The 25,828-nt window shown below is 38.9% G+C and overlaps 1 protein-coding gene across 6 annotated transcripts in view; it reads right to left on the bottom strand.

The window, feature by feature from the left end:
- LOC140469439 (ras-specific guanine nucleotide-releasing factor RalGPS1-like) overlaps positions 1-25,828 on the bottom strand; it is a 956,086-nt gene that overhangs the window by 843,724 nt on the left and 86,534 nt on the right. The window contains exon 1 of one of the 6 annotated variants that reach the window (XM_072565959.1): positions 11-78. The exons of the other annotated variants lie outside the window; for them this stretch is intronic. The gene's annotated coding sequence lies outside the window, so the exon portion shown is untranslated. Of the gene's footprint in view, positions 1-10; positions 79-25,828 lie in introns of those variants that run through there. 6 annotated transcript variants of the gene reach the window in all.

Here is a 25,828-nt window from a genome sequence, read left to right as displayed (position 1 = left end):
AAGTCTGTACCTGGCACGCCCTCTGTAACTCCGGAGGCTGTGATGTTTATTACGAACGGGAGGCACTCTTAAATAACACAGTTTGACAGTTTCCTGGCTTGCGTCCCCTATTTATTACATGGCCTACTGTGCACCACAGCAGTCCCCACACTGGAAATACCACGAAACACTTTCATGCATAAACCGCTCTCATCTGACATTTGCATGAATGTGGAACTTCATAAAATGTGACCGAACCGCAAGGTTTCAGAACACACACACAAAAAAACGAGCAACTCTGGTATTCTACAAGAGGAAAGCATTCCCATCAGAGTCAGTAAACAAAAATGAGTCTTCAGTCTGCCGTGCCACAACGAAAATAAGCCAAGTCATTCCATGTCAACCGCAGGTAAGTCTAAGCAAACCTGGTTACCCCAGCCAACGCAGTTGCCAAGCAGCAGAATTTGTTATTAAAATCTAGGAATCGAGTCTTCGTTAGTGCTTGTTGATGAACTGAAGAAACCTAGAAGTTGTTGAGAGACTCCGGGGTTTAATAAAAGGACAAGCCTAAGCTATGTTCCTTTATGCTACTGTCAACATACAGGAATTGTCCAGCATTTGTCCCAGGACACCAGAGTGGCAAACAAATCAAAGGCCTGTTAGACAACATTTACATCAGCCTGGCTGAACGCACCCAAAGACACTGACGTAAACTTGCAGAAATTCAAGGCAAGTCTAACCCGAAAAAGAGCAGGTGATAGGAGAGTTGCGTATTTAGTATTGAAGCTACAATGTCAAAAAGTACATGGATTCATTCACTTCAATGATACAAGTGTCACCTCAATTGTACTGCACATTAATTGATTGCTTTCATTTGAATTAATACGTGACAACTTCAAGATAATCTCCACAGTTACAGAAATTGCAGGTGTCATAAGCATAAGCAATTTTCATTTCCATGTATCTGTTGCTAAGGGATGAGAATGTTTGAACAAATGATAGACTGTGGAGATTAAAAGGAAGACCTCACTATCACAAATCTGTAAAAACCCAGTCTTCTGAAGCAAGTGGTTTAAATGTACTGCCTGTACGCTGAACATTAATGTTCTGGCCATTACAAGAATGGTTATCGTTGTAATCTGAAACTCTGATTGTGATTAATCATAGAATCATAACTCCATAATGTGGAATTAGGCCATTTGACCCATCAAGTCCACACCGACCCTTCGAAGAGCACCCCACTCTGACACCGCCCCTTACCCTATCCATGTCACCCTGCATTTCCCATGGTCAGTCAACCCAACCTGCACATCTTTGGACTGTGGGAGGAAACTGGAGCATCCAGGGGAAACGCCCACAGACACAGGGAGATCAGACAAATTCCACACTGACAGCTGCCCAATCGAACCCGGATCCCTGGCGCTGTGAATTACCAATGCTAACCTCAGAGCCACTGTGCCACCCTGCCACACCGGTTAGACAATGGAGGGTAGTTAACTGCAAAACTTAGTTTACATTCTAATCAGGCAGGGAAATGAAAATTGGTGAAGGAATTGCCCCGGAGAATGAATAGAGAATGGCTATCACCTGATTTTGTTCAGTAGACATCAGTACAATGTGTGTATTTTCTGTCTGCAAATTACAGGAGCCTGTGTATTAACAGATAAGTGTTCTGTAGCTTCCAATAAGGTCACACTACAAGTCCAAGTGACAATCTTAAATGGGTTTTTAGCAGAATTCTTAGCACTCAAGACTAATTGACAAATGATGTCCATCACAGAATCGCATCTATTGTTGGCTACAATATTATTGTAACCAACCTGGCCAGATGTATTAATACAAATCTCGGGAGCAGTTAAGTCATGAACATGGACCTTCTGGTCCAGAGATAGGGACAGTTGGTTTCAGCTGTTACTGAAATGTTTGGGGTACTTTAACCTTCTAGGGTAATCAAAAGTGGACTGGTCAATTGTCAGGACTGAAAGTGGGGGCTTCAAGCCCATTCATATGTTTGTATCCAGGACAGTTAGAAATGATCTGATCAGTGTAGCCATCATCTTCCAGGGTAACTTTGAATTGCCCTATTTCAGCTTCAGGGTTGGAGGGTGAATAAATGGCTCAGAACCTATTTACGAGGTTGCTGATAAGCCAAATGTTATAGAGTGTGTAACTGCAGGAATCCCAATGTGTATACTACCCAGTGAAGTTAATTTTATCGTGGCCTACAGTAGAGAATCCCTAGACAGATTTTTCATTGCCAGGTCAAGGAAAGGGAGATTATTTAACTGCCCCATTTTAAAATTTGAGTATGGGATAAGATGCTTGAGGAAATGCTGATATACAGCTGCAAATTCAAATATAGCAAACACATCACGTAGGAAGGAGAAAACAGAAATATATAAAATAAGAGCTGGCTTAGGCCATTCAGCCCTTCAAGCCTGCTGTGCTATTCAATATGATCATGGCTGAACATCCAATTCTGTACCTTGTTCCTACTTTCTCCCCATACCCTTTGATCCCTTCAGCCCTAAGAATTATATCTAAGGCCTTCTTGAAAATATTCAATGTTCTGACCTCGGCCACTTTCTGTGGCGGAGAATTCCACCAGCTCCCCACAGTTTGGGTGAAGAGGAGATATGGTGTCACTATCAGACATGTTCCTCATGGAATCCAAAAAGATTGAGTGAGAGAGTTGTGTTGCAAGGAGATTCCTTAAATTTAAACAAAGCTTAGCATGTAAATGTCAGCCATTTTCTAACAGGTGCCAATACCTCTACCAATTAGAGTCAACTCACCAACAATTCAGCACTCTCTTCTCATACAGGGTAAATGTTGTTCCCATTGCCATTGCAAGTAGTCAAAAGGCTTCAACAAAATATATCTTTCTCAGCAAAGATTGATACCTTCTTTCAAAATACAGCGGCATTTTCACTAACAGTAAACTGATTAAAAATCTTTCTCCTCATTCTCCAGACAACAGACTAATTGCAAACTCCCAAACCTTTTCAGATACTCTGAACTAATCCTGGAATATGTCCAGGAAACCACCATTCTCCAACTGAATTAGCAATGATAAAATTAGCCCTGGACACAACCACCACCTTCTCTACCTCCACACGCACCACTGCTCTGGAATTGGGATCATGGCAGCCTTCAAATTAAAGACATGAATATTCACCTCAATCTCTGATCCCAGACATTTCTGCTCATGTCTATTAATCTTCCCAGTAAATAACTTTAACCAGATGCGAGACAGAATCAAACATTTCTTAAATCGCAGCAACCTGAGAAGAAAACAAAGTGTAGGTTCTTCTACTCTTGCTGCTGGTGAGTTTAGAGTTGAGAATGTATTTAGACAAAGGTGTTGTACCTGAATCCCATAACTTCTTATCGCCAGATCTGTATGGTCAGTGTTTCTGCCCCTTCCCTCAACTCCAGTTAAGGACCTCTTAAGGTGCCTAATCCCACTGTTATGGGATTGGAGCCAACTGTTGGTAGCCTGCCACATGTGGTCAGGACAAGTCAGGTCAGCTGTCACCATGGGTTGAGGGACAATTGATTATTAATTGGGAGTGACCCTCAAGCAAAAGGTAAATCAGTCCCTGATGAAGGAACCAGAGATTGGGGAGGAAGGGGCAAAGAGAGGCACTCCTCTTCCCTCTGCTTTGCCCACTAAGCAAAAATGTACCCCTCAACCACATGACTCACCAGAGACCTTGGGGGGGAACATGATTTTCTGGCAGCACTCAATGGCAGGACTTTCACTTCTCTGCACCTCCCATTGGGTCTTCATTCCTGATGGAAGTGCACTGGTGGCCTCACCATTGCCTGACCAGAGCGCGGCTCTGTGGACTTTCCTCAAAAAAAATCCTAGTCTCTCTCCAGCTCTTGTGCCAGCCAACAGGTGAGACTCCCACCACCTGAATGAGACCCCGCCCCCAAAGTGGTAAAGTTGAGTGGTATAACAAACAATGAGCATTTCATTAAAAAAAAATCCAGCACTGATAGGGTGTCCCCAGCCAATACTTCACTGTCAAATTCTTCTCAAATTGCACTGACTCTGCAGGCAACTCTGCGACTAATTGGCACACAGCAGGATACCACGAGCAGCAGTGAGATAGGTGAACAGAAAAGCTTCACTGGTGTTGTTGCCAGAGGAATAAATGCTGTTAAAGACTCCTGGGCTGGGGCTCTTGAACCCACACTGTGACTCAGAGCTGTGAGGTGAAACCCCTAAACTAAGGCTGGCATTCACAATGCTACCTTGACAGTGGAGAAAAGAACTAAGCACTTCCATAGTTAACCTAACTGTTGTCTTGGCAGCTAAGCATCCATTCGTAGTCAAAGGACATGAAAAAGCAGCTCCTATTGAGCTTCTGTTTGATATTAAACCAACCAGCGAGGGAGAGTAGCGACTATATTTAGGATCAGTGCATTTGCTTGATTTGATCTCAAGAACAACCAGATAAGTAGAGGCACAATCAAGGGCTAAGATTTTGCAAGTGGGGACCAACATGCTCAAAGATGCTTCCAAGCATTTGCAACAATTCGGACACAGCAATTCCCTGATATTTTTGGTAAGGGATTACACATGTTACTGTTATACATCTCAACTTGGCATATTCAGATTATATTTGTAAAAAGAAAGGTATCCTTTCTTTCAGGGGTTCGGATCCAATTAGTCAAATTCAACTTGGGATTTAAAACAAAATATTTTCTACTGGAGTGTTACAATACAGGTTAAATTTCCAATGAAACTATTCCAAAGATCATTAATTTCGGTTTCAGAAAACTTAAAAGCAGAAAATAAAGTACTTAGAAGTAGGAGGAAAACAGGACTTGAATTTGACAACATATTTTGTTATTATTTCAAGAACATCATGGAGAAAGTGAGGACTGCAGATGCTGGAGATCAGAGCTGAAAAATGTGTTGCTGGAAAAGCGCAGGAGGTCAGGCAGCATCCAAGGAGCAGGAGAATCGACGTTTCGGGCAAAAGCCATTTTTCAGCTCATTTCAAGAACATCATGTCTAGTTGTCAGCCAATTTTTAAATTAAAAAAAACACCTGAGATAGAACAGTACAAAAATTGGGTTTGCAAGTCCTTACTGTGTTGGTGCCTGCCAGTGTGTCAGTGTGGCTTCCACATCAGCTGTTTATTACCCATCAGAAACTGACGATAACATCAGGACTCAGCACCACAGAAATCCTCAAGTCATGGTCTGTCATTCTCTCCTCCATTACAGGCTGAGCTACACAGTGAACCACTTCATTGATTCGGCAGTCTATGAAATGAACGTGACCTTGCTGTTCCTCTTTACCACTCAGATAGCTGCTGGCCATGCCATAACAAATTACACCTTGTTCAACCAGGTTTAACTGTGTGTTTATAACAGTGATCTAAGTATTAATTATTACCGAACGACAGATATGATCCCCAAAATGGAAAATCACATTACGGAGTGCTGTTCAATGTTTTCATTAATTACAACAGAATATCGGAAATCAAACCAGTGGGTCTCTTCTCCCCCAAACAAATGAGGTGGTTAAAATTTTGAATAATGATTGCTCAAGAAAATATTCAAGGTAGTATTTTTATTAACATTCAACTGGGTGTCCTAAAGGTTAACTTTACATGCTTGCGGCATAAAGCATTGATTAAAATATATAAAGGCAGCCAGTGAAATTCTCATTGAATTTGTTTCATTTCGTTCCTCTATGGGATGCGGGGATTGGTGATGAGGCTAGCATTTGTTTCACATTGCATTTGAAAAAGGCGATGGTGAGCCACCTTCTCAAATCTTTGCAGTTCACGAGGTCACCATGGAAACTTATCCACTTCTCCTTCACTTTGTCATAATGTTCTGTTGTTTAGGTCTTTCTCACAATTATTTACATAGCACCATTACCCTGGCAGCTAAATACAAAACATAAAAAAATTCAGCTGCATGTGCCCTCTTATTTTTACATAGGCCTCTTTACCTTGACTGGGTCGATGGTCTGATTTGCCCTGGCATGAGGAACTATTTCCACTGCTGGAGGTCGTGCTCACTCTGTAAGAGGCAAGGCTAATGAAGGTAATTGTTTTTGTCTTTCCCATTTGTGTGTGTTATCATCAAACCAAATGGCAGCTGACCGAATTAGTGATGTAGGACCTTACAAATTTTCCCATTCATTAACACAGTTCATTCCAGAAATACCTGAAAAGATTGAATTGCTGAAATATCACCTTTACACCCTTTTCACTTATTCCAGGTTGTACAACCGCTTCACATTATTTGGAATCCAAGGAGTAAACCCACTCATCTCTATAATTATGGATCTCATTTTAAATCTTCCTTCACTCACTTGAATTTGGATATATTGCCTCATCCATTCCACACATATAAAGTTGGATAAGGCGCAAGTCCACCCACCCATACAGTCATAGAGATGTACAGAATGGAAACAGACCCTTCAGTCTAACTCGTCCATGCTGACTAGATATCCCAACCCAATCTAGTCCCACCTGCCAGCACCTGGCCCATATCCCTCCAAACCATTCCTATTCATATTCCCATCCAGATGCCTCTTCAATGTTGCAATTGTACCAGCCTCCACCACATCCTCTGGCAGCTCATTCCATACACTTACCACCCTCTGCGTGAAAACGTTGCCCCTTAGGTCTCTTTTATATCTTTCCCCTCTCACCCTAAACCTATACCCTCTAGTTCTGGACTCCCCGACCCCAGGGAAAAGACTTTGCCTATTTATCCTATCCATGCCCCTCATCATTTTGTAAACCTCTATAAGGTCACCCCTCAGCGTCTGACACTCCAGGGAAAACAGCCCCAGCCTGTTCAGCTTCTCCCTGTAGCTCAGATCCTCCAACCCTGGCAACATCCTTGTAAATCTTTTCTGAACCCTTTCAAGTTTCACAACATCTTTCTGATAGGAAGGAGACCAGAATTGCACACAATACTCCAACAGTGGCCTAACCAATGTCCTGTACAGCTGCAACATGACCTCCCAACTCCTGTACTCCATACTCTGACCAATAAAGGAAAGTATACCAAAATTTTCAAATATTTAATTAAGCAATTAAATTTCCTGTTGGCTCCAGAAAAATGAAGGTCGAGAACAGAAATAAAATAAAACAAAAGAAGGCAAAATAAAAAATGTTGCTTACTATAAACATTGGCGAGTGATTATTTTGTATGCCATAAGAATTAACTGATTCTCTTTATAAATTTCTGTGTCCATCTGTAGTTCCTTTTAGTCCCAATAAGAATTGCTAGGATAAACAGGAACAAGAATACACAAACGACAATGTGCAGAGTGTTAGAACAAAACAAAGCTACTGGCTGGATGGACGATCCGAAGCCAAGCTCCAAGAGATTGGAGTGTTCTGGTGGATGAGTCACTGTCAAAGGTCATCATTACGACAATGGCACATGCTGATTTGGCCATGAACCAAGTGCGACTGAGTCAGAGAGACACTCAATGGCAGCACGTTATTGGTTTACTGAACATTGAGAAGACAACCGATACAAATTAAGATGGGGAGAAACAGAGTTAACAAGTCAAGCAACTGGTCTCCAAATCAGAGACAAAGATAGATGTGAACATGTAGGCAATCTAATTTCATCAGAATACAATGGGAATCCGCCCAGATTAATACCACAGAAAAAGGAGAAACAGAACAATGACAAGGAGGGGGAAAACAACATTGGAATATCAAATATCAACAAGCTCATCAATGGGCTGAGACTATCACATGTGCTAACACACAGCCTAGAGATATAAAGTCAAAGCACATAGAAAAATCATTGAGCATATTGCACAGTTTCTCAAAATCTCTGACAAAGGAAAAGGAAAGTGATATGAAAATAAATCATTTCTTGTCAGCTGGCAAAAATTCATCATTACACTAACTGCTATACTGCCAGGCGAAGAACATGAAATTATAGGACACCTACAGAATTGGAATCAACAAGGATGAATTAGGTCCCAGAAATTTAGCTGTTATATACATAAAGACTAATATGTGAAATATTAAAGAACTTGAGTTAAATAAAAAATAAAGATAAAAGAAATAGCAGAACATGAGATCAAACAAATTAGATTTTAACTTAATTGAATTTCCAACATTCTTTACATTTTATCAAAACAGGAAACAGAATAAATTTTTGTCCCTATGTATACCTATTATACCAGTAAATGGTTTGTTAGAGTTGTTTGAGGTATTTCTAAAACTGTGGAAATATTGATACAAGTTCTAGTTCATTAATGTTGAAATAGGAAGCGTATTTGTCCTCAGTTTAAATGCAAAGTTTCATATTTTTATTTGTCTAGTTAAGAGGAGGTTGGACAACACAAAGATAGGTACCTACCATTTCACCAATATTACTGTCAATGTTTTTATCTGTTCACCAATTTAATGCATATTAATGCATCTACATATTGTCTCCTCATCTACAGCAAGTACAAAAACACAAAGTCAAAACTGTCTGGCATTCTGTCTAAAAATCTTATCTAAAAAATACAGAAATCAGAAAAAGAAAACACAACATCTGGAAGTGTTTGTTGGTATCTTTATGTCTTTGGTGATTTATTAGCTACCAAGTGGGGCTGGAATAAAAATCATGTTAAGTGCCTCAACATACACCAGTGCCATAAACAACACAGGTTTGTAATTAAGTCATACATGTCCAAGGCCAAAGTAGGCTGGATGGCTGACGTTAGCTGTGAAGGTTCAAATAATTGTTTGTATTCCACACACATGAATGGCAAAACCGATCATGTGTCCTCTTTCATAATTCAGCTAACATCAGGCCAAGTCTCTGTTAATAAGTACCTCTGTTAATCTAATCAGGATTGCAATCCTCTTCATCCTTGAATTGCTGATTTGAACCACTTTTTAAATGTAACAAAAGGCTATGGTTAATGTGATCTTTTCCTTTTGTATCCATTGGCAACCAGAGCAAGGTCACTGGGTGCAACAGTCAGGTTGTTGTTGAATGCATTAACAATGTCACTATGTATACTGTCCAAAACCAATCTTCCTCCAGGCTAGCTCCACAGATATAAAACATGCTTCTTTTGCAAGTGAATAAAGTGATGTGACATTAAGTAGCTACAGTGATAGGCTGATGGCTTGAAATGGTTTGTGAAGTGTGAAAAATATTTTCATAGTGTAAAAATCTTTGGAAATATTGGGCATAATTCAGATTTTGCAGAATTGTCTTCCTGTACATGAAGTGGCTTCTTTTAGTACGTTAGACTGAGAGAAGGCTCAGCTCCCAGGCCCTGAGAATGGGTTCATTGACTGCATGTCAACACATTCACAAGTTTAAAATTGTAACAAGACAGCAGGACAAAACAAAGTTTACTGATTTGTCACTGACATATGGTTAACCAGAAAACCACAAGGTGAACTATATTTTTAACTGATGCACCAATTCACACTACAGTGTTAATTACAGTGAACTTTTAACTATTGAAAATTTAAATAATATATTTTGTTGTTAAGTGCAATCATAATTAGAGAAAAAGTGATATACAAATCCAACTGATATCAGGCCCAGAGATGTCTGACCGACTGAAACATTATGCTGTGCGTCAGATTTCAGAGATATCCAGACCAAGGAATGGATGAATCAACAAACATTCAGATGTCAGTTAAATTAATCTCTGCATCATTCAATCCAACCTCAGTTACTAAGTGTATTGCACCACATACCTAACAATATCTATCAAGATTACATTAATAGACACAGGGACAAGTGTAAATAGATATAGCAGCATGGATTACAAAAATTCTGGAATTGCTGATTAGTCAAAGGATTTAAAGTAATTGAATACAATTATCAGGTTTTAACAGGCATATTTCTGGAAAATGTTGGTTGAATGCCTTTGCAGATTATGTAAAAATGTTGTAAAAGCCTCTCTCAGATGGCGAAGTATACAAGGTTGAAACATGTTAGAACTACAATTACATGGTTAAAGGAGGAACAGGATTAACAGGCTGACTGGGGTTTTCCTATTACAAATATTATGTCTGTTCTTTACAAAATATTTGAAAAAGAGAAAGAATAACATGGAATTCTGAGTGTAAAAACTCTAATGGTTAAAGTCGCAATTCTTATGCTTGTTTAGTCTTTGTATTGAAAACATGGCCAACCAAATTCAAACTGAAAGCCTAGAATTGCTCCATTTTGATTAGAATGTTATTACCCTCACCTTGAATTTCCAGGGATTTAACATTAAACAAATGTACCCATTGCTCAGGCAAATAAATATTTATTGGTCTATGATTGAGCAGCTTCATCATCAGCAAGTTTGGTCTGTTGCATAAATTTGATTTCATTCTTCTGTACAAATTTGTCAAACACAATCCTGAATGTCAGATCACATTCAAGACATGACAACATCAGTCACCATCACATCATCAATTTGCTGTTGTGTCACAGTTTCTAAAAGGTAGCTTAATTCTGGTCCACGAGAGAAAATTGATACAAACAGCAGGACGATCAACAGTTGTTGAAACAAGTTCAAACCAAAGGCAAACTTTGAGTTTAATTTTGTATTGTTTTAATACAACACTCAATAAAAAGGTGCATCTATGTTCTATAAAATAGGATAAACTGCTACACTCCTCCAAAACATCTCGTGCACCTCAAATCAAGCAAACATTTCATCATTTATTTCAGCAGTCAATGCTCTACTATTAAGACCTACATCTTATCCATGTTCTTTCACTAGTTTTGTAAGTATTTAATCATTACAGTCAGGTGTTACATTCTATAAACAGATCTCAAGAGCTAAAGGCAGTGTCTTTCAACATGCTGACTGATGAGCAATGTCTTGTCAACAAACATGGACAATCTTTCAAGCAACTCCTTTCAGCAGGCAACAATATCCAAATAAATATTCCTTTCATGTTCAGCAGAAACAAATGACTTCCCAACTCTTCAACTACCTGCTGTGTACCTCCTTGGAGTTTACCAGAATACACAACAAAGTGGAAGAAGAAATACCCTATGTAGACAACTTGTGAGAAAGGATCTCATTTTGTTTTATTCATCTCTTCATGGGATGTGGGCATTGCTGATGAGACCACAACTTACTGTCCTAAGCCACCTTCTTGAATACAACAGAGTTGTTTGCTGGACAATTTCAGAGGGCTGTTCAGAGTATACCACGTTGATGAGAGAGTCAGATGTCCCCATAGCTGAATCAGGGATGCATAGTAAATATCATTCCCGGAAGGATATTTGTGAATAAATTGGGGCTTCAAAAGGGTGGTGGAAGATTTATGGTCATCATTTCATTCTAGAACTTTCCATTGGGGAAGCACCAGACTTTCAGTTTAACAGTACCCTGCTTGGCTATCATCATTGGGAACTGTGGTGCACCAACCACATTCTAGCCCTCAAAGTGGAAGGAGTCACAACTTAATCGCCTGAACCATGGTGTATCGTTAAATATATATTTTCATACTAATTTCTTATCTGACAGCAAATTCCCCAAGACAAGTAATAAAAAGATACAGGATAAGTACTTTACCACACACATGGACAGCACAGCACAATTTACATTTTCTTTTGACAGGCTAAGGTTGACTAGCTTTTTCACCTACCTTTTTACCTGTCATTGTTCATCGTCTGAACATTTGAGAGTTATGCTGATTAACAAGTAACATTTAATCAGCACACTCAATTTCCAACAGCAGATTTTAATCACCTCCCCTTGACTTCAACAGCATTATCAGCACTGAATCTCTTACAATCAACTGTACCATTGAACAGAAACTGAACTGGATCAGCCACATAAATATTTGTTACAACAGACCAGAAGCTGGGAATTCTGCAACAATAAACTCACCTTGAGATTCTCCAAAGTCAGTCCACCATCTACAAATTAGGAGTATGATGGAGTTCTCTCCATTTGCCTGGATGAGTGCAGCTCCAACAACAGTCAAGTAGCTAGACACCAGCCAAGACAAAGTAGCCCACTTGATCAGCACTCCATGGAGATACAGGGGCAGCAAAGTGTAGCATCTGCAAGACACACTACATCTCATCCAGGCCCCAGCTGACAGGCCAAAGGAGAACTGTATCTAATTGACATGGGGACGGAAGCGTTATAGATAATTAAGTAAAAAATGAATTGGGATTTACAATAGGAGAAGGAACCCCAGAAATGCTCAGCTTGTAGTCAGTGTTTCAATTCTGGTTCAAAGTACCATTAACTGTCCCAAAGATATAACAGAGGATCTGAAAATAAACATGAAACCAAGGATTCATAGGAAAAAAAGTGGAGATTTGGATCAAAGACAGGGCGTTGTGTTGGTTGCAAGAAGTTTCAGCCCGGTGAGGAATGTATAGGTGACAGAGTCTTTAAGTTGGGCTGTATTAGACATTGGATACATGTTTACGGTGAATGGAATAATTGGCCAAAATGCTATCTGGACTGAGTTAATAAGGATCACGACAAAGTTAAGGATTTGAGAGTTTCACCAGTTTCGTATTTGGGGATGATAACACACTAAAATATATTAAAAGAGTGGTCATTCCTTATGAAATAGTCTGATTCAATTATTTCATCAATACGGATGTAGCATCCAGTGAAAAACCAACATTAAGTAGGCACCAATGAAAGCACAAATGACACCAGATGTGAAAAATGGCAGCATGGTGGCTCAGTGGTTAGCACTACTGCCTCACAGAGTCAGGGACCTAGGTTCAATTCCCACCTCGGGCAACTGTCTGTGTGGAGTTTGCACATTCTCCCAATGTCTGTGTGGGTTTCCTCCGGGTGCTCCAGTTTCCTCCCACAGTCCAAAGATATGCAGGTTAGGTGAATTGGCCATGCTAAATTGCCCATAATGTTCAGGGATATGTAGGTTAGGTGTGTTAGTCTGGGGAAAATGTAGAGTGATAGGGTAGGGGAATGGGTCTGGATGGGATACTCTTTGGAGGGACAGTATGGGCTTGTTTGGCCAAATGGCCTGTTTCCACACTGTAGAGATCTATGAAAGATTTTCCAAACACAAAAAGCTATGATTTTACAAATTTACTTATTCAGGCCACAACTGGATTTCTTTAATGGAAAGTAATCTCGCCACGAAAGAAGTGTTATTAACAAGAAATCAGAAATTTAGAGGACAAAAAGACAATAGTGTTAAAGTGACATCAGCAATTTCCCCCATTTGTCCTTTTGAGGATTAACAAAGAATGGAGGACTAAGGGTTGGGAGTATGATAAACTCATACAAGAGATGAACAATAGATGTGAGATATGTAAGAAACGTCTAAGAATACCATATAGGCCAAGGGAAAGTCAACCCATACCAAGAGATTTCAACAAGTTTGTGGCAATGTATTTAGTGGTAAGGAACAAAGAACAAAAACAATTTAATTTTACACTTTGTCAGCATGGCAGCTACATTTCCATCAATCAACAATAACGCATAGTGAAGACAAGAAAATAATCGTGGATACGGATGAAAAAGTGGATAGGGATAAGGCATTGACTACTGACAATTGGAGAGAGTTTTCGAACATGAATTTGGAGATGTATGATTGACATATGAACACAATATAAATGTGTTGCAGAGAACCCTTTTTGCAATGGAGTATGTGAAAGGAGTTGTACAGTGGTAGACAAAATGTTTCATAAAATATTGGTAGATGTCCCAAGTTTTACATTATCTTCTGCACCGAGTTACTGTAAGTGCTAAGAATTCATTACAGATGAGTGAAGTACATAGTCCTTATCAGTTAGTTAGGGACAGGCAGGCATACTCAAGTTCCATCAGTAATATGGAACCAGCTCCCAAGAGGCTATAATTTGTTCCACTTTCTTGGAGTATTTACCGCACTGAATGCAGGTAGAAAAGCTTTCATTATAGTCAAAGTCTCATAGATTTTGGTGAGATTTAAATCAGGAGAGAAGGCCATTGGAAACCAGTTTAAATGTGTAAGATACGGTTTACGGTAAGACAGAGAGCGTCTTAAAGAATGGAGAATACCAGGGAAGGTTGATTTTAAAGACCGAAAAATAATAATTGTACAGTATGTAAATCAGACTGTTCAGGCACACCCTTCAAGTTTACTTCATAAGGATTTCCAATGTCTGGATTCTGAATGAATTACAGAAAATAACAGAGCCAGGTACCTCACACCAAAATGTTACACAGCTCAGAGGATCAAATTCCAAACTTGACAGTTTGTCTTATATGGACAGATCAGCTCGGATAGTCAGTATGATGTGATTGATCCCAAAGGACAATTGCAAAAGGTGGATGTGGAAGTCAAATACCGAACAGAAAGTGCAAGTCAATGGACAAATTGCAACTATTATAAATATAGCAGGGAAAACCACTAGAAAATGTAAAGTCTGGGTGAATGTACAGGAGGAAGGGCAGGAGGTTGTAATATGGACGAGGAACATGAAGTTCAAGATAGAAGAGAAGTAAACAGAGTGTATGTTCAAACATGTCCCTAGAACGAGATTATGACCCACAAAAAAATTGTATTAATAGGAAGGGAGAATAAATAGTAGCAGACAAGAAATCAATAGAAGGCAAGTGGGAGAATCTAACAAGGACAAGAAATACATTAGTAGCCAGGAATACTACCAGGAGCAGAGGCCATTTATAAACTAGAAGATAAGTTAATGAAAGATGCCAATAAAGAATTACAAAGCTGGAGAGAATTTGGGATATACATCGAGGTGCCAGGTAGGGAACAAGAAGCTCTATCACAGAGGTGGATACCGACAGGAAAATTGGTCTGTACAGGGACTAACCAGCTCAGGCTCAAGGCAGAAGGTTTTGGGAGAAAAAGAAACAGTAGATTCACCAATGGCAAGGAAAGCAGATTTCAAACTTTGCTTAACCTTGTTAGCAAGAGAGTCGTGATAGTGTAGATCAATCAATATATTGTAGATATTTAATGAGGATCATTATGAATGGATGTTTAGTGACTGCTGCTTCTGTTTCTTTCAGTTTTTATTTGCTCCAGGCTTCATTTCTTTTGCACATATTGTACTTCATGGTGACAAACTATCAATCCCTAAATCCAATGAATCACTGGGTCCATATGAAATGTTATTTGCCATGCTTTTCTAACCCACTACGAATTTGTGGTGACTACCAAGAATACACAGTGACTGTCACTTCACACAAAGAACTGACAGAGCTTCAATAATCACAGCCACCTTCAGAGCTTGTCGAAGCAGTTTGTACCAACTGTAACCATACAATGCAGGTCTTGCCCCCAGCAGCTTTGAAAATAGCTCCATTCTTTATGGAGCTTTAAGTGATCAGGAAGTGAGCCACTCACAAAGTATTCAGCCTCTGCTCTGTGTTGTTTATACGTGGACAGGCAGGAGACGAAGAACACAACAAGCCAGGCAGCATCAGGAGGTGGAGAAGTCAATGTTTTGCGTGTAACCCGTGTAATAGCTCCATAAAACAAATTAAATACACCCTTTTGTTAACAACAAGCACTTTATGATCCCGGTTTTGTAAATTCATATAGAGACTTATTTAATCCCTGGGGGAATGTCCTCAATTTTGGCTAATCTCCCCAGATTAGACAAATTACTTCCACTGCAGGTTTACCAATGAAGGTTCAGATGCCAGTTTCTGGAATGGAATTTAGTTGAGCAATCCAGTAACTGAGCTGCTTGTCAGCATTACTGCACAATACACCAGCTTTGCTTTTCTCCGAGTCCCAGTGGCATCAATGCATTAGTTTTCTACCAGTTCAATCTATTTGGACTTCAGTGCAGAGGGACAACTCAGAATTCATGGATTTCCATGGCAACATCTGGGAAATCAAGAAGAAAATAAATCACAGAACTGGAGGCACTGAATTACTTGTCTAACAGTACACAGGAAAATAAATTAACAAGGAAATGCATATTTAAAAGGAGCAGACAATCTATATTACATTGCCGTATGATGCTGTGGGACTACAACAGTTTGCAGTCAGTTTCAATAACGTTCAGACTGTCTGCAGCAAGTCTCCCTGTTCCATATCCGAATACAAATACACACGTATACACTCTACATCATTGACCAATAGCTGAACTGATCTCGCCATACACACACCACAGACTTGGTTAGAGACAGAAAAACTGTAGATGCTGGTATCCAAAGTAGACAGGCAGAAGACTGGAAGATCACAGCAAGCCAGGCAGCATCAGGAGATAGAGAAGTCTACGGGTTACACGCAAAACATTGACTTCTCCACCTCCTGATGCTGCCTGGCTTATTGTGTTCTTCGTCTCCTGCCTGTCCACGTATAAACAACACAGAGCAGAGGCTGAATACTTTGCGATGAGTAGCTCACTTCCTGATCACTTAAAGCCTCTCCATCATCCAAACAGCTCAACTGTGAGATCTGTTGAAATGCACAATGTGCTTAGATGGATGCAACTTCCACAGCACTGTACTGGTTCCCCCACAGGTCATGTAGCAGTCTGCACTGGGTGTATCTTGTCTTCCTCCATCATTGCCAGGCCAGAATCCTGCAAATTTCCATCTAAAAATGGGAGTACCATCACCACCACATGGCTGAAATGAGGACTGCAGACACTGGAGATTAGGGTCAAGAGTGTGGTGCTGGAAAAACACAGGTCAGGCAGCATCCGAGGAGCAGGAAAATCGACATTTCAGGCAAAAGCCCTTCAACAGGAGCTGCAGTGACTGAAGACAATCCATCAACCTCTTTTCAACAGACCTAGGAGAGGGCTAAGGGAGAAGGGCTGGGCACAGTAAGTATTGACTTGCCCACATCCCATGGAGGAAGCTTGAGAAAGAGAGAGTCAATATAAGGACTGCAACAAACATTACATTGGACAGACTGGCAGAAAACTACCCACCAGCTGAGCACCAACTAGCCACCAAAAGACATGACCAACTAACACTAGTATCCATGCACACAGACAAAGAGGGACACCAGTTCAACTGGGACAATACATCCATCTTGGGACAGGCTAAACAAAGACATGCATGGGAATTCTTAAAGGCCTGGCATTCAAACCGGAACTCCATTAACAAACATATCGATTTGGAACCCATTTACCAAACTCTCAGAAAAAGAACCAGAAGTGATATCACCCACCACAACAGACCAACACAGATAAATAGAAAGCGGGACAGAACACCAGCACTTCACCGGAGGCTCACTGATGATGTTACCCAGCATGGTGATGAAACATCGGAGAACAAATCTACCAGCTCAGTGAGCAAACTTACAACATGGCAAAAATTGTGTGTGATGTGGGAAGATGATGCTTTGACCAAAAGTTTTCAGTAGAGTCAGAGACAGTTCAAGACCCATGATTTGTTGCTAATCCCCAAAGTTGTGGGAAAAAAACAAATTCAATGCTCCCTGCCAGCAAACTGCTACCATTAAAATGGATAGGAAATCTGCAGGATTTGTCTTAGAAGTCTAACTGTTCACTTCAGACAAGGAAATCTGCAATCTGAAATTTCACAGTTGGATTAGCATCTTCTCAAATGATCAACCCATACTTTTCTCAATAGTAACTGATAATTTCAGTTGGGCCGTGAAGGACTGACAGCAATCAATACTTTCACAACATTAACCTGAACAATTAGATCTGGTGTGCAAGAAACCACTCCTTAATTCAACTTGAAGTTAGCTGAGCGTTCATCCAACTTTTTAAAACGCATCCTTACAGTTAAAATCCTTCACTCTCGGCAATTCTCAACATTCATTTTGATTTCTTCCTGGGTGGGTGAAAATGGAATTGTTTTGATTTTGCATATTCCATCTTTTTAAAAAAAACACAAGCATAATTAACCAGGTGTCAGCCTGCTCGATTCTATTGCCCCCATTCTGTGGCATGTCTTCACAGATCTATTCATTATTTATCACCACATTTGTTCTGATGAGCATTCTAACTGCTGCATAACCACCAACTCCCAGCAATTGGGCTTCAATTTGACCAGCCAATTATTTACTGACTACAGTTCTGTCCTTCCATACTCAAGTCAATTATGTAAGGAATGTTTTCTCTGTCCACTTGCTTCCTGCACAGTGAGATATGGTCTGCAAACTTGGGCTACAGTTCAAAATTCTTTTACTGTCCCATTTACTCTACACCTCCACCACACCCCTTCTCGCCATATGACCCAAGAACTACAAACTTTCCCATTCCATCTGAGTGTTAATGTGATGCAACAACCCTTAGCCAATTTTAACTCCTCTTGGGCTACTATTGACTATCGGGAGATGGTGGTATAGTGGTAACTGGTAATCTAGAGCCCGATGCAAATGGTCTGGATGCTGGATCAAATTTCACTGTGGCAGATGGTGAAATTTGTAATCACTAAAATCTGGATTTAAAATAAGGAGCTAAGCTCATGGTGACCATTTGTCCATTGTCAATTGTCATAAGAACACAACCAGTTCACCAATGTGTTTTAGGTAAGGGAATCTGCCATCGTTAAGTGTTCTGGCCTACATGTGACTTCAAACCCACAGAAATGTGGATAACTTTCACATTCTAAAACGGCTTAGAGTACCAATCATTTCAGGGGCAATTCCGGATGGGTAATATCCAAATCTTCTGTTCTATTCTAAAACAGACTGTCACCAAGCATGTGGTTTATCTGAAATTGATCTAAGCTCTAACCATTAGTTGGTTCGATGCAATCTCTTTCATATGGTATGGTTGGAGTCAAGTTTAATCTGAATTCAAAACCCAAGATGAGTATCAATCACCTACAGTTTGCTCTTCAGAAAAGCATGATGAGCATGAAAAGGCAGAAAACACCCCAAATAACTAACACCAATTTCTACACAGCTGGTTCACGCACAAGTGCTGGTGCATTTTGCATAGGATTGTTTTGGCTGGAGGTAATTATCCAAGACTTGCCACCATAACAGCAAATTATTATGTTGCTGCCAACTCCTGTGGAAAAACATCTAGATCTAATGCCAGGAGATGCACCTCATTCCATGTGTCTACTTCCTCTCATAGCTGACATAGAGAGCTGTATTTGAGCACCAGAAGAGTTCATTCATTGGTAGTTTCTGTACAATACAGCCTTTCAAAATTGAAACCAAACTAAAATACTTTTATTTGTTGAAGACCTTCCCATGTCAGTAATGACGTAGTCCTGATGAAAGGTTCCGACCTGAAACGTTAAATCCCCTTCTCCTGTAATGTTGCTTGACCTGCTGTGCTTTTCCCAGCTCCAGTTCTTGTCCATCATGTCAGTAAGCACCTCATACATTTGACCATTTTTCAAATGTATGTCAATAAAAATCTGAATACTGCACTTCATATGCTAAGTCATGTCTCAAATCAGTCAGTCAGTCACGGTGACATAAAATATTTAAAAACTGAAATGGTAAAGTAACATCATCCTGACTGATATTGCCTATCACAGTTGCTACAGTCAATGAATGGACATAAATATAAAACTGACGTGATGTTCTAAACCTAATTATTCAGAAAATCAAAAGCAAAGTACTCATATTATCCTATTAATAAACTAAAGAACAAATGGCTTTGATCATGTGTTATATTAACTACAAAATGTTACTAATTGTACCATGTTTGTTATCAGAAAAGTATTGGAAAACATTTTAACCACACATGGTAATATATGCAAAAAGCATTCTAGGTATTTCCCGGTGCAGACAGAATGCCTGTAATAGTGCAAAAATAAAATGTGTTATTGTGCTTTTGCAATATTTACATAAATCATATGCAAGGCTTTTGATTGTCTGAATAATCAGCTGTGGAACAACATGTCAGTTTCATATCCATTGGTTGTAGCAATTGTGATAGGCAGTATCAGTCAGGAAGGTATTATTACTGTACCATTTCAGTTGTGTTTTTCTCTCATATTTTAAGTAGAAAGCTCCAGGAAACTACTGCTAAGAATTAATCCATTTCCCAACTGAACACATTACAGATGAAAAGCAGATGCACCAAGGTTTTCATTATTCTACAATGACACAAACCACAAAGTTTTTCTTGTCCCCATCATATGAAACTTACAAAGGCAAAAAGCAGAACCATCTGTGTCCCAAATGTTGCTGACTATAACTCAAAACCGCAACACGCTCAATGTTCCTATAGTGAAATAATTGTGAATTATGGAGCACACACAGCTGCCAATTACTCTCACAAAAACTAAATAGTATCATAAGATAAACATCAAGTTGCCACAATATCAAAATATTTCAATCATGATTATTACTAATAAGAATGACTTGCATTTATGCAGATTTTTCCATTACCTCCAGAAATTTGTAACAATTGAAGAACCAAATTGTAACCTCCATATTGAGAAATCACGTTGCCATAATATCTGAGTTGTCAAGTATATTCAAGGCTGAGACAGACAGATTTAAGGGAATTTGTAAATTTAAAGTTTTAAAATTTAATTTAAAAAAAATCTTTAAAAGGGAATCAGGGTTTATGTGGGGGAAAGGCAGGAAATGGAATTAAGGATGATCAGATCAGCTAGAACCTCATTGAATGACAGTAGACTCAATGGGCTGAATGGTCTCCATCTGCTCCTATCATCTTATCATCTGGAGCACGGCAGAAGAAGAGACACTGGCCATCAACAAGCAGCAATTTTAAGTCACTTCAACTTAAGCTCAAATTAGTCTGTACAACAATTTATATTCATGCTTGTTTCTCTGCTATTTAAAAACAAGCATCTTCACTAACAATCTGATGCATGTTTAATTGCATGAAGGCAAAGCTGCTTCAACAATATTTAAAAACAGTTAGAAAGTTTCACTCTATCTCTGTACAATCAAGAGAAATAAATTGTTACTGTCTGGAAGTTTATTGATCTTCATATGGAATTCAGCTTTAAATCATTTTACCATTCGGCTTGGTCAGAGAAATCATTAGAGTTAGTCCCAAGAAAGAAACATATAAAGTTGAGATTTAACACTTTGGCAATATTTATTTTCATAGCAGATGGGGTGATTGGTTCAGATTAAGCTCTTGATGGTGTTCTTCATATTTTAGTGTAATGAATGTTATTCTACAATATTGATGCCATGCAATGTTCTGTGTTTTATTGTTGTAGTTGTTATAATAACATGTGGCACCAAGCACTGGCAAATTCTTAAAATATAGTCTATAATATGAGACAAAAACTCAAACTTCTCCATTACAATAAAAACGTCCCTTATTTTATAATAAGATCTAGCAGAATTTTGTTTCTTTATTTAGCTTCTTTCTTAATACAGTCACACACTTATTTCACAAACTTGAAATAAAATTAAAGGCTTTCAAGTGCTTTTAACTCCAAAATTTATTGCGCAAAATGCTCCAATTTGATTGGTTGCCTATCTGCTTGCTGATATTATCCCTGCTGCACACAAAGACATCTGTCTATTTTGGCACCAGATTTAATATAGTCATTGGGAAAGGACAAAAGGAGGAGAACAGGAAAAAAGGGGAAGGGATAGAGGGGAAAAGAAGGGGGAGGAGGAGAAATGGGTGAGCGAAAATGGATAGAAGGGGATGGAAAAGAAAAAAGGAAGGAAGGAAGGAAGGAAAAGGAGGAAGGAGGAGGAGGATTGCTAAACATTTGAGTTCATCTTTCGTTTCAAGGTCAGTGCTGTTGTCCACAAAATTCAAACCAATGACCAGTTCAAAAGGTCAAGGTAGTTCAGAACTTCTCCCTTTAAAGAAAACATATGGAAATTATTTACCTAGAGCCATTTTGCTTTCAGAGCATTCAAAAACTTATTTAAAACCAAATTCTAATCAAATTAACAAAACCAGCCAGGTGGAAGTGTTCCACAATACAGTACCCATTTCAGTTGCTTTTCCATGCTAATTTTTTTTTGCGTGATTTAGGCAAGGTAGTCAAATCCAGAGACAGACTTGTTGGATATGCCTTACTTTATCTATTCAGCAGCTTCAATGGATCTTTACTTCTCTCCCTATTCCACTCTCAATACGCAAGGGCCCTTTTATGAATTATGAATCTGACCACGTCCCCATACACTGTAGAGAAAGTAAGAACAGTCAACAACTACATAATTATCACATCATCAGCTATATCCTGTAAGACATTGAAATATTGCAAAAATAAATTGTCTGCTCAGCCAATTGTGTGAAGTGTTAAAAAAAATTGTATTGATATCAAACAAACAGTCGTCACTTCATAAGTTTGAATCTCTGTCAGCACATTGTGGGCTAAGTCATTAGTTAGATAAAATTTATGACAGCCCCAATCCAAAATACATAATTCAGCTTGTTTCTACTGAAAGCATTGGTGTCATTCAAAATTCTCAGAAGTAGAAAACCAGTAATTTACAATCTACAGATTACATTTTATTACAATGGTTGTATACAAGGTCTTCAAAAAAAAGGTTCAAGGATGTACACATCTGTTTAAAAAGTAGAAGCATATTGCTCTTTCTTTGAACACAGACTGAAGTATGGCTTCAAACAAATGGAAACTCTGAATTCTTTACCCATTCAATTCACAAAATAAAACATAATGAGGATCAGAAGGTTACCAAAAACGGCTACTTCAAACCCACATAGTCAGTCAATGTTCAAATGAAAAGTACCACCTACAAATTTATTGTACACAGCCCTGCTCTGGAAAGAAGGGGTTGGCGGGGGGGGGGGGGGGGGGGGGGGACATCAAAAGTTCATTTGTTGTGAGGACCTCTGCATGAATGTACCAGAATTCAAAAAAAAATATTATTTTCTTCAGAAGTCAAACCTGGCTGCACTCAAGAGAACTGCACACAAGGAACAAGCTGCAGTTCAGGAATTAACAATGCAAGGTGGATCCAAATGCAGGAGGATGTAATTACGCTGAGAACTTAAAAGCTGCCTGGCTTAATTCTCTAAAAAGTTGGAGATCGGAGTCAATTGAAATGCACGGAACTATTACGGATTTTGCTAAAAAGGTTGTGTTCCCCTGTCTGGAGACTCGAAAATTAGGGTCATACCCTCATGACAAGGATTAGGACTGAGAGAAAGAAAGATTTCTTCTCTCAGAGTGTTGAAATACTTTGGAATTCTCTGTACCAAAAAAAAAGGTCTGAATGCTCACTTTTCAAGTATATTCAAGATGGAGATTGGTCAAGTTGAGGGAAAATCGAGAGATATGGGTAAAAAGAAGGTTGATATTAAAGATCAGATCGAGGTATCACTTGGTCTCCCATAGAATCATAGCGATGCAAAGAATCTTGTATACAAAAACATTTTGATCGTTACAAATAGATTTTCAGACTTGAGAGCAAGTACATTTCAAACATTCATTTTGTCTTAACTAGAATTTATTTTCACTAATTGCATTGCTCAGTGAGGCAATCCAATAGACTACAGACATTGCTATATTTTCCAGAAGGAATAGAGGAATTTGCAAATTCCATGCCTACTCACTCAGTAGACCAATGATATGCAGTGCAGAGACAGGGAGCTGCAGAGAGAAGACAGAAACGTGCTTGGCCATGCGGTGGAAGTAATTCTTTCTATATTAGGCACTGATGTGATATATGCACAAGTTTGGTGAAACAATTGGATGTATAAAATGTAAAAGCTCATTCTCTGAGCTATTGACTTTTACCTTAATATCAATATACCAATATAATAAAAGCCTAAAAATCAGAGAGATTGGGTTTTCAGCAACTGTTTAGTACAACATTTGAGTTGATTGTGCTGAATTTTCCATTGTTAAAGTTCTCCTCAATCTATATTATAATAGCAACCTTTGTTAAGTCACAAGTCCAACTTGTCCTTTTAAACAAATTTTGGAAAATGAATTTCCCATAGTTGTTACTCAGTAAAACTCAACGTCAATATGTGGTTGAGTTTTCAGGTTCTGCTATGGGAGGGCATCAAGCAAAAAAAAAGGAGAGACATTCATCTCTCCAGAGAAGGCCACAGCATCATTTAAAATCTCTTAGTGCAACTATTGGTGCAAACAAGACATCTCTGCCAGTGCAATGTTCCCCTGAAGGGACCAACGTCCGCTGGTGGATAAATGAAACCACATACAAATCCTGACATTTCAGATATAATTACAAACTGAATTAAATCAAAATATTTCACACACTTCCCACAACATCAACAATAGTAAACTGAATAAAAGTTATGTCCAATTATTTGTACTTTTTCCAATACTATGCTATTTTAAAATAACTACTGATGAGAAAAGCCTTCCTTGAGCCAATGTCAAAAATAGTGTGCACACTGCAGAAGATCTTAGCGAATAAATTGATCAGTGGAAATCAAAATCAAGTCACCTATAGTCATTGGGATCTACAGCACAGAAAAAGGCTTTTCAGCCTATTGAATCTGCACTGCTCAAAAAACACCCACCTACCTATCCTAATCCCATTTTCCAGCACTTGGCCCATCTATCCAAGGCAAAAATAGCAGGAGTGTTTCTCATCCTTCAAAAAGTTGCCATGAGAAATTTAAGACCCACAGTAGTGACTGCTGAATTCCTACACACTAAGCTTCATTAGTACTGTAAATTTTAAACAATTATAGATGTTTACAAAGAGCTGTTCTGATTAATTCAAAATGTACACATTACTGTATAGCAGCATGGAACTGAAAATGAATATTCAACCACATATTGAAGTTGTTTTTTAATGGGTGATAGAATGTGAAAGAATCTGATTGAAACCAGGTTTAAAGAAGGTGACATGATATTATTTTGTGAATCATAACATTATGACCAATGAAAGAATGAACACTGGTTATATCTCTGTGGAGGAGAAAACTCAGATACACTCCCTTCCTGCCAGAAGTAAAAAATCAGCCATAAAATGTTCTGAATTAGCCACACTTTGTGAATACAATTTATTTGAAAGGTGACTGGTGAAGGGCTATCAGGCTTTGTCAGATTCTGACAAATTTGAACCACAGGTTGATCTTTCCGTCAAAGAATCCATCACAGAATTGACTTAATTCTATGCAGGTTTTGCAGCGATTCCAGTTGGAAATCATAACATCTGTACTTGCCTTCAAACTGTTGGATTGTATGAGAATAATGTCAAACATGGATAAGCCTGCGGTCCTGACTGGAGTGAGATTCAAAAAGACAGGCATGCTTCTAGATCAGATGGCTGAAACTTTAAAAGAAATTGGGAAAGCACTCATCTTCAGTTGCTTAATAATACAAAGATGCCCATCAGTATTGGTCAACATAAACAGGACATACAATGCTGGCAGCATTGAGGCCATTTGAATGTTGGGGTTTAACAGTTTCATTAAAGAGGAATTACAAATAAGAAGGATGATAGAAATCTTTTTTAAGCACTATAATAGGCTGCAAGAGTTGGATAACTATGGAAGAAGGACAAACCCCAGGAATAACCAAGGGGTAATCATAAGATGCTTCAGATATAACTCATAGTATCAATATGTGGGATTGCTCAAAATGCAAAGTTTCTGGGAAGTGACATGGAAAGTATGAAAGGAGGATGACACAGACAGTCAGAAGAATCACACAGGTCACTAATTATTTCAGTCTATTAATGAGTGCCCTCGTGATAGATTGGCTCAATTTGACTATATCGGTAAACATTTGTTGAAGCTTTTCAGATTGTAGTCAGCAGGATATTTTACATGAATTCCAAGTCAAGGGGGAATATTGACATTTATACTACATGAGAGTAGTGTGCGATTGATGGGGAAATGGAATCTGATTGGTAGAGACTTTGGCTTGGAGAATGCACACAGTAATGCTTATTGACGGTCAACCGCAAAACTTTGAAATTGAACAGTCAACTGACCTCCCATCTCTTATGGTCTAATTGGGAAATTGGCAAGTGAGTTTCTCTACTACAGTCCACATCAATCCTACCTTCAC

Source organism: Chiloscyllium punctatum, chromosome 49 (assembly GCF_047496795.1).
Source record: "Chiloscyllium punctatum isolate Juve2018m chromosome 49, sChiPun1.3, whole genome shotgun sequence".
Classification (NCBI taxonomy): Eukaryota; Metazoa; Chordata; class Chondrichthyes; order Orectolobiformes; family Hemiscylliidae; genus Chiloscyllium; species Chiloscyllium punctatum.
This window is presented reverse-complemented; position numbering and strand designations above follow the sequence as displayed.